This window comes from Rhinatrema bivittatum, chromosome 8 (genome assembly GCF_901001135.1).
Source record: "Rhinatrema bivittatum chromosome 8, aRhiBiv1.1, whole genome shotgun sequence".
Classification (NCBI taxonomy): Eukaryota; Metazoa; Chordata; class Amphibia; order Gymnophiona; family Rhinatrematidae; genus Rhinatrema; species Rhinatrema bivittatum.
In genome coordinates, this window is record NC_042622.1 from 155,660,799 (window position 1) to 155,668,547 (window position 7,749).

Below are 7,749 nucleotides of genomic sequence, written 5' to 3' on the forward strand. Positions count from 1 at the left end.
GCGTGAGAGAGAAAGGGAGCTTGTGCGGACTGATTATAGGCTGTATATGCAAGAGAGAGAGACCCTGTATGAGGGAATGTGTGAGTGAGGAAGCCTGTATGAGGGTGTATGTTAATGTGTTCTAGAGAAAGGGAGCATGTGTGTGAGAGAGGGAGGGACAGTACTGAGAGCGGGGTCAAACTCTGGGAGTGGCGTCAGAGTGGAAGAGATTGAGCCTAGAGGTGGAGGGGAGAGATACTGGTAGGTGTAGGAGTTGGGGCCTGAGAGGGCAAAGTGGTCAGGGGAGTAGGGAGAGTGAGTGGAAGGGTCACTCTTACAGTGAATTTAGAAATTCTGCTCAAAATATTTAAAATTCTACATCTTTAAGTAATAACTTTTTTCTGAATTAATTTAGTTTAAAACATTTTTTTATTGAGCATAAACACAAAACATCATCAACCATACGGCCAAGGGGGGCCTACACTCTTGAACCCCCCTGGATCAAAAGGCTTACAGGAAGGTGATTAGCTCATATATACAATATTCTCCCCCCCAAGAATCATTCCTCTCATCTCCCCCCATCCCCCCACCTCCTCCCGAATCTCCAGCCCCCCTTCCCTCTCCCTCCCAAACCCCAAACAGCTTGAATTTTTTTAAATGATTGCCAAGGAACGTTGCCAAGGTGGGAGCCAAACCTGTATTACATTCCCGTATGAGTAAAGGTTCTCGGAGGTAGTTCGCCATTGGTCATTAAGGATCTGACTGTGGACCTGATGTGGGAGCGATTGCACATCGACATTCTAAATCTTTAAGAAGTTGCGGCGATGTGGAGGTGAGGATCTGGATGCCAAATTCTCCATCTGGAGTAGCTGATGGAACGCATTTCTCCACATCCAGTAGGTTGGTACCACCGTGGTTTTCCAATGCAGCAGGATTAGTTTTTTCCCCACATAGCAGGCCTTCTGGATTAACAGACAGAAGTCCGCCCCTCGAACCACAGATGGGCCCTATACAACCAAATAGAAGGGCGGTGTGGGAGAGCGGAACAGAGGCACCCAGCAACTTCTCCAAATGGGCTGTGATGGCGGTCCAGAATCATCGGATTCGAGGGCAACCCCAAAACGAGTGAGACAGAGTACAAGACTCAGTAAAACATTTTGTACATTGACTCGTCTCTCGTAAGTGGGATCTACACAGACGTGTGGGAGACAGATAAGCCCGCCACAAAAATTTGTATTGCATTTCCCTGAAATAGGAATTGCACTTGAGCAACTAGTTTTAATCACCTCCGCGGAGACCTTGAACACCCCATCACTGTACCACCTCTCTGCCAACCACCCTCCTTGCGCAGTGAAGGCCAGGTTCTTCAAGCCTTTGTAAGCTTTGGTCAAAGTTAATTTGGACATCTATCCAGCCGCAGTACCCTATCCATTGCCTCAAATACCGTGGGCGCCTTACACTCTACTGGTAAGGAGCCAACATAGTGCTGCAATTATGAATAAGGAAAAACCTGAGTGGGTCTTAGATTGTATATAGCACTGAGTTTAGGAAATGGCAACATGCCCTAGCTGTGTGATGCCTTTCTGAGGCCAGGTCCGGAAACTGGCCGTCTGTCAGCCCGGTGTAATCTATAGGTTACCTTGTATGGGTAGTAAATAAGCACAAAGTGAGGGAATATGTAAGTAATTGCATAACTGTTTCCTTGCCAACCAACCGCAGCGGCTCCAATAATTTGTGTGTCCATATTGATTCTGGTAGGCTCTGGGTGGCGGTTTGCACCGTGAATCTTAAATCTAAGGGAGAAGGCTTGATCAGCCTGGATATGGGAATAGTGTGAGGAGCCCAGGAGCCACTCCCAGACGATGCGGAGGTTGCTTGCAAGGTTATATAGTGCAAAATCTGGGACTCCCATCCCACCCCATCCCCACCGCCCACAGAGTGTTGCAAGGGCAATCCGAGGCTTCCTACCCTGCCAAAGGAATTTTCAGAGAGTGGAATCTAAATTCTTCTGGTCCCGCCGGAGGATTGGAAGCGGTAAATTCTGAGGTATGTACAACCACTGCGGAAGGATCACCATCTTAAAAATATTTATGCGGCCCCCCCCCAGCCAGAGTGGCAGATCCCGCCATGTGTGGAGCCTATCCCTTGTGTGGTGCAGTAAGGGAGGGATATTAAGGGAGTATAAGGCACTGGGGTCTGCAGATATTAATATCCCTAGATATCTAAAATGGCCCTCCGCCCATCTCAAGGGGAAAGGCCTCTCCCAGTGGTCCTTGACGGTATGTGGATAACTAAGGGCTTTGGATTTGTCCCAGTTTATCTTCAATCCGAAGAAGGCACCATAGATATTAAATAACTCCAAGAGTGCAGGGAGTGACCTCGCCGGTGTAGTGAGGAACAGCTAGATGTCGTCTGCAAAGGCGGCGTATTTAAAGATTTGTTTCTGTAACCGGATCCCTCTTATCTCTGATGTAGCCTGTATAGAGCGCAACTAGGGCTCTAGTGTCAGAAGAAATAACAGCACCACTGATTTCTGTATTAATTTAAAATGTAATTACTTAAAGACTGTCATGTAAATTGTGTTATTTTGATCAATATAAAGTTTGTAGAATTTTAAGTTTTTGTACACAGAATTTTAAATTTTTTTGCGCAGAATTCCCCCAGGAGTAAATGCATCACTTCCTGGAAGAACTAAGGACCTGAGGAAAATTATTGGGAGCCAGCCTCTAATGTGCAAGCTCCACAACTCTTCAAGGACTTCCACAAGAGATTGCTCAATAAGCCCAAACCCAGAAAACTGGGGAAGGGGCTTTGGAGATGGTGTATTCTTCTGTTTTGGTGGCCCATGAGATGTTCCGTGAGCCGCAGCACTCACTCAGACCCAGCGGGCCTCTTCTCCCGGCACAGACGCCGCCGATGAAGAAACTCTGTGGAGTGTAGGGCACCACACCAGGACTCTACTACTCTCCTCAGTCTCCTCCAGGCCCTCCTGTGGGCGCACACACAGGGCGCTGAAACACTTAAAGGGCCCGCGGAGTTCTGGGGGTGACATCATATGCTGGGGCCTATTTGAGGACCCCTGACCCAAAGTTCCCTGCCTCAGCAACAGGTCTCCTGTCATGCTTCCCTCGTCAGTGCATGTTGCCTTGTCCTTTCATTCTTGTCTGGCTCCATGTCCTTGTGTTCTTCTTCCAATTCTGTTTCTGTCTCTTGTTCTTGTGTTCCTGTCTTGCCCCCTTCCTTGAGCTTGTCCGTCTTGTCTTGTCTTTCCCTTCCTCGGCTTGATTTCCTGGATTCTGACCTTGGCTCTGGACATGACCCATGCTTTGGACCTGTCTTCTCCTTGTCTGCTGCCTATCCTGACCTCTGGCCCATCTACTGGCTCCCCTGGTCTGCTGCCTTCCCTGACTTCCATCTGGCTGTGGACTTTTGTTCTTGCCACTGTGCTAGGGACCCACCTAAGACCTGCCAGCCACCAGAAACCAAGGGCTCAACCTGCAGGTATAAGCGAAGCTCCAGTCCATCCCATTACAGGGCATGCTTGCCTGTTGATGGAGTGGACCTAGTGAGTTTCCCATTAGGTTGCACCAACCACTCCTCTGCATCAAGGGTCCACCATCCAGATCTGTTACAGCATGTGTATGTATAGTATGTGCATAGCATGAGAGAGAGCGCGAATGAACATGTGTGGGTGTGGAACTTCACCTTCCCTTCCCTCTCTATGCCCTCTTCCCCAGGCATTATCATCTTCTCTTCTCTTCCCTTCCTTCTCCCACCCTCCAGCAACATCATCACTTCTCTTCTTTCTCCCCCACCTCCTGGCATCATTATCATCACCTTCCCTCTCCCCCAGCCCTCTCCCTCAACCCCCTGGCATCATCATCCTCTCTTTCCTCTCCCCCCCCCCCGGCATCATTATCATCTTTCTCTTCCTTCTCCCTTGGCATCACCTTCTTCCCTTCCCTGTTCCTCTCATTCCCTAGCATCATCACCACCTTCTCCCTTCCCTCCCTCCCAGCATCATTATCATCACCTTCCCTTCCTTCTCCCCTACTCCCTGGCATCATCATCATCACTTTCCTTCTCCCTCCACCCCTTTCCCCCTCCCCAGGCATCATCGCCTTTCCTCTCTCCTGGCATAATCACCTTCTCTTCCTTTTCCTCTCCCTCAACTCCTGGCATCATCATCATCATCATCACCTTCACTCTTACCAACCCCCTCCCCTGGCATAACCATCTTCCCTCTCATCCACTCCCCTTCTCATCCCTTTCCGCCAGCACTTCGTAGCACATTCAGATTTCCCTCTCCCCACCCCCTTGGCATATTCAGCTGTAATTTCTCTCTCCTATTGTAAGTTAAAGGCCAGCATAAATTTCCTTTTGGCCTAATTTTTATATATTCCTTTTTATGTACACATTAATAGTTAGTAATTTTTTTAGGTAGATAATGTAATCTTGTTTTTCTCACATTTCTCTCTTTGAATTCTGCTGACTTCTAGCAGAAGTCCTGGTTTTCTCCGTCCAGCTGACCTTTTACCTTTATCGTCTATTATCTCAAGTTTCCTGCTACTTTTCTGTTCTGTGAGATAAGGAAGAATGGAGACACAAAATTTTCTTAAGACAGATAGAGGCTTAGATAGTAATCGCAAGCTGAACTGTTTATTAGCCAATGGCTGTGAAACTGTTAGTGGTCATGAACTCATCAAAGATGGACATTTGAAATTGTAAAACCAACAGTTGCAGTTTTTGCAAAGTGCTGAATGTCTGACTTTTGTAAGTGGACACTGTTTCAAATCCTGGACATTGGAAACAGCAGCTATCAGATGGCATGTAACTCTTGCTGAACTGGGAAGAGTTTTCAATATCTTGCATGAGCAATGCTGGTATGATGTCATGGCAAGATTTCCGCTGCTTGGTTTGGGAAAGTATTAGCACCTAGGAGACCGCTGCTAGCAGAACTCATTCTTTGCAGAACTCACTTTGAACACTTACTCACTCTTGAAAGAACTTCTTTCATACTAACAATTCACTTACACACAAAACCAGTGCTTGGCACCACAACAATGCATGTAAATATAATAAACATGTTGTAAGTGATATTTTACCTCAGCAAGTCCTTTTTCATGTAAAATCTGGTATTATAAATGCATAATTTTTAATTGGGGTCGACTGTAAGAGGGTGATACCTATAGAAGACCAGTGAGCTTGACTTCAGTGCTGGGAAAAATAGTGGAAACTATTCTAAAGAGCAAATCACAGAGCATATAGAAAGACATGGTTTAATGGAATACAGTCAGCATGGATTTACCCAAGGCAAGTCTTGCCTCACAAATCTGCTTCTTTTTTAAAGGGTTTAACAAACATGTGGATAAAGGTGAACCAGTAGATGTAGTGTATTTGGATTTTCAGAAGGCGTTTGACAAAGTCGCTCATGAGAGGCTTCTAAGGAAACCAAAAAGTCATGGGATAGGAGGTGGTGTCCTTTCGTGGATTACAAACTCGTTAAAAGACAGGAAACAGAGAGAGGGATTAAATGGTCAATTTTCTCAGTGGAAAAGGGTAAACAATGGAGTGCCTCAGGGATCTGTACTTGGACCGGTGCTTTTCAATATATTTATAAATGATCTGGAAAGGAATATGACAAGTGAGGTAATCAAATTTGCAGATGATATAAAAGCATTCAGAATAGATAAATCATATATGGTTTGTGATAAATTGCAGGAGGACCTCGCGAGACTGGAAGATTAGTAATCCAAATGGCAGATGAAATTTAATGTGGACAAGTGCAAGGTGATGCATATAGGGAAAAATAATCATTGCTGTAGTTACATGATGTTTCCATATTAGGAGCTACCAACCAGGAAAACGATCTAGGCCTCATAGTAGATAATACATTTAAATCGTTGGCTTAGTGAGCTGCAGCAATCAAAAAAGCAAACAGAATGTTAGGAATTATTAGGAAGGGAATAGTGAATAAAACAGAGGATGTCATAATGCCTCTGTATCGCTCCACGGTAAGACCACACCTTGAGTACTGTGTACAGTTCTGGTCACCGCATCTAAAAAAATATATAGTTGTGATGGAGAAGGTATAGAGAAGGGTGACCAAAATGACAAAGGGAATGGAACAGCTCCCTTATGAGGAAAGGTTAAAGAGGTTAATGCTGTTCAGCTTCGAGAAGAGACGGCTGAGGTGGGATATGATAGAAGTCTATAAAATCATGAGAGGTCTAGAACAGGTAAATATCAATCAGTTATTTACTCTTTCGGATAATAGAAGGACTAGGGGACATTCCATGAAGTTAGCAAGTAGCACATTTAAAACTAATCAGAGAAAATTCTTTTTCACTCAATGCACAATTAAGCTCTGGAATTTGTTGCCAGAGGATGTGGTTAGTGCAATTACAGGCCCATTTTATAAATTTACGCGCGCGCGCGTACTTTTGTTCATGCACCAGGCCACGTAGCCGCGCGTATCTTATAAAATCCGGGGTCGGCGCGCGCAAGGGGGCGCACATTTGTGCAACCTGCTCGTGCCGAGCCCGGTGCGCGCTGCCTGCTCCCTCCGAGGCCGCTCCGAAATCGGAGCGGCCTCGGAGGGAACTTTCCTTTCACCTCCCCTCACCTTCCCCTCCCTTCCCCTACCTAACCGAGCCCCCCGGCCCTATCTAAACCCCCCCCCCCCACCTTTGTTGGCAGATTTACGCCTGCCGAAAGCAGGTGTAAATCTGCGCGCGCCAGCGGGCTGCTGGCGTGCCTCACCCGACCCGGAGCCTGGTCCGGAGGCCTCGACCACGCCCCCGGGCCAGCGTCACATCCCCGACTCGTCTCCCGCCCCGCCCTGAAATTCGTTCCGCCCACCCGACACGCCCCTGACATGCCCCCTTTGCAAAGCCCCGAGACTTACGCGCATCCCGGGGCTTGCATGCGCCGCCGAGCCTATGCAAAATAGGCTCGGCGCGCGCAGGGGAGGTTTGGGGTAGGTTTTCGGGGGGTACACGCGTACCCCTTTGAAAATCTACCCCTCAATGTAGTTGGGTTTAAAAAAGGTTTGGATAAATTCTTGGAGGAGAAGTCCATTAACTGCTATTAATCAAGCTGACTTAGTGAATAGCCACTGCTATTAATTGCATCAGTAGCATGGGATCTACTTGGTGTTTTGGTACTTGTAACCTGGATTGGCCACTGTTGGAAACAGGATGCTGGGCTTGATGGACCCTTGGTCTGACCCAGTTTGGCAATTTCTTATGTTCTTATGTAGTGGTTGGATTGGGGGTCCATGATTGCAGGGTTCTGTAGGTCCCCAGCCCAGGGCTGCCAATGCAATGTCTGAGTAAATAAAAGTTGGGAGCGGATATAAAATAAAGGAAAACTAGATCCTTGGTAGTTGTTAATGAAGGTTCATGGCACCAGGATCTCTGTACTGGTTCTGACTGAGCTGGAAGCCCAAAGGAGCAGGAGGAAACTGCGGGGTTAAAATAAAAATCAAATCCCCCTACATAGGTGCCAAATAGCCTGGCTATGGCTCTAAGAGAACCAGAATAATTCTGATTATAGAGGGTCCTACAATTGTTTGATGGTGGATGGAAAGATTTATTACTTTATGCATTCAGCTGCTTTAAAATATATCTGAGTATCAAACTTTAAGACATTTTATCCAGTCAGCTTTATTTATTTTTGGAAAACCAGACCCTGTCTCTGCAGTATTTCTTAGGTCCCTGAAAGTGACCTGCCCTGTGTTGCATTAAGTCACAGCTTCTCCATAGTCAT